Raw genomic sequence first — 3,140 nt, forward strand, 5'->3', positions numbered from 1 at the left:
TCACACACTCACTCACTACACACACACACTCACCACACTCACTCACACTCACACACACACACACACACACACACTCACACTCACAGAGACACACAGACAGACGCGCACTCACTCATACGAGTAAAAGAGGATATCGGATAGGAAATACTTTAAATTGAATTTACTCTGTACTTTGAACCAGACTTCAAATAGCTGCTTTGTAGAGCCATACAACCAATACCGACTAAATGGTCTTTGAGTTGTTGTATTATATTTAATTTGAGGTATATACGTTCTTTTCTAACAAAGTCTTCTGCTTCTATTCGTGTTTGTTGGTGTTAAGCATTTTAAAAGCAGTATTTTCCCTACACTCAAAAAACTGTTTGCTGTCTCGCTAGTTGTAAACAAAAGGAGCACGTATTGCCAAGCAGTAAAGTAAAAGCACTGTAAACGACATCTATCTAGCCACAGAAGCAATGAAGTCTACTTCATCCCGTTTGTATTAGGTGACTTATGGCGCATTTCCACTACAGCGCGGTTTAAGAGTGCCGTGCCCGTTTTTGGTTGCGTTTCCACTCGGCGTAGTTCCGGCTAGCGGGTACTTTTTCACAGTTTTTCTGGCTCTCCAAAATCGAGGTTCTTTCCGGGCCAACAACCGGGCTAAACTAGTGAGAGAATCGCTGGCAACTACAACAAGATGAACATATTTGACCGTGATTTAATTGTAATACACGTTTCAAAATGATGCCGACGTAACTACATACTGATACCGGTTAGTAAAAACCATGAATTAATGCTTTGACATGTCTGCAGACAGACGGCAGGCAAAAAACCTTTTAGAATGCTTGTTTTCTGAATGGAGATCGGCTAAGCTAACGTTGTATATGCTCCGACCGTCCACACTCACAACAACGGCCTATACAGACATAAATAAACCAGCGACTGTATTCTCCATGACACAGACAGTCTGTGGTTTGTACTTGTTTAACTTTTGTCTAGTTTCTGAACAGATATGAGGAGCTGTGAGCTCTGAGTGCTAACAGCTAACGGCTGTGTTGGTTTTGTGTTTCTCATTGAAGATGACGTCACGGCTCCGCCTACACTGCGTTACTATAGATACTGCGTTACTATAGATACTGCCCCAGTTCCTAAACTGTAATGGAAACGCAGCATAAAGTGAGCCTGGCCCAACGAGGCCTAACGAGGCCTAGCCATACGTACTAAGCCGAGCGAGGCCCTGCAGTGGAAAAGCGCCACAGACATTGGAGACGTACTCTCTGATGTCTGTCCTTGGTGTTGGAGTTCAGCCTCGCCTCGGCGTGTCAGGAATCCTGCTGAAGCGGTTTTTTAATCTGTTTGTTTTCATACGCTCAATACGGAAACCATTTTAGGGATTTTTTGGTAAGCTTTGTTCACGTTTTGATCTTCAAATTCAATATAGAAACAGATGTTATCGAAACACGTTTCCTGATTCCAGCTTCCCTCTTTTTATTCTGTGCTGTGTGATTGCAGAAACGAAAGCTTTTTTGCTTCAGAGGTTTTATTCAAAAGCAAACCATGTCATTCAGGGCTCACGTTATAAACGGCCCGCTGGCCCGGAAGCACTATTTAGACCCCCCGGGCCAGCATAACGTACTTTCCACTTGCCCGCTCGGGCCACTCAAAATATTGCTTAAAAAAAAGATGGTCCTGTGGTATTGGTATTTTGACTAGCAATTTAGTTAAATTGTTTCGTTTATTAACGCTACAACATAGCGTTTCGTGAGGCGGTTGTCGTTGTTGGTGCGGAGCAGGCTCCCCTTCACTACAGACTTTCTCGCCACCTAACCATTCGCCAATTTCTTTTTAATACCAGCGGTAACCGGCCAAGCGCCGAGCAAAAAACAATCTTCAAATAAAAGAATGTCACCGGAGGAGTTAAAGGAGAGTGACAGGGAGCATGAGAAGAAGAGGGAGAGAAGGTTTCAGCTTGATCGAAGGAGTTGGCTTCAATATGATGATATAAACAAGGTCTTCTGTCGGCTCTGTACATCAATGCCGACCCATGCTGACAAGTAAGTGAAGAGTAGAAAATATAAAGGTATTGGCTTCAGGGAAATGTCCCAGCAGTTTAGGATGATGACGGTTCTAATCTATTACATAGCCATTACATGCTAACTCCTAATGACAGGAAGGCAGAAAGCGCATTATACTAATAATAATATACTCATAATAATGATTTAACAATGACCACAATATAATTATTTTAATAAACCAAATATGAACAATTGAGGAAAATTAGGAAGAACTGATGTTTCAAATGTTGTAGTAATGTAGTTTGTGCATTAATTCCTATTGCAACAAATGTGTTAATTGTCTTCCTTATTAGTCGATTCTTTGGACGAATGCTCCGGGCCAGTGGTCACCATGGTGGGGCCAGTGACAATGAATTTGACCCTTACCGGAGCCCCCCGGTAATTGTGGTGTAACTCGTTCCTGATTGGGAACCTTGTGTAGCATGTCCCTCTTGATGACAAGTTGCAAGTCATTTATTTATTCTAATATGCACAACAACTGAAAGGAGGAGTCGTTGGGGATTAAAACCCCGTTAAATATGTATTAATAAACATTAACAATGTACAACAATAAAAGTTAAATATAGGGGTTAATATATAAAACATAGAATGGGCCGTTTTTTATTTGTGTGATATCTTTGGAAATGAAAATGTCTATGTGATCAGATCTAAGTGCAATGGGATTACAAGAAGCACAGGTTTGCTCAGTAAATACAGGGGTTTTAAATATTCAAATCTCTTCTTCGCGATAAAATCTCCCTGAATCCTCAAAATAAACGACGATAACAAACATTGTTTTAAAACCCCCAGCATGCATCAGGCGAGGAAACAATGTCCTGGGAAGAAGAGAGGGACTAAAAACAATACTTCTTTGTAAGATATACACTTGATTTGTCTAACGTCCCCTTATAAAGTGGACTAACTTCATTTCTTCCAGATAGATTTTTGAACATATTTTATTATTTATTTATATATTTTATTAATCTTTATTATTTTTGTATGTATTTTTTTTTGTTCACAGTAATTAGTCACATTTTTATTGTTTTGTTTTTGTATATTTATATGTAATTTACTACAAACGTCCATCGTTATTTCCCATTTGAAAGG

The sequence above is a fragment of the Gymnodraco acuticeps genome, unplaced genomic scaffold (assembly GCF_902827175.1).
Source record: "Gymnodraco acuticeps unplaced genomic scaffold, fGymAcu1.1, whole genome shotgun sequence".
NCBI classification, from domain to species: Eukaryota; Metazoa; Chordata; class Actinopteri; order Perciformes; family Bathydraconidae; genus Gymnodraco; species Gymnodraco acuticeps.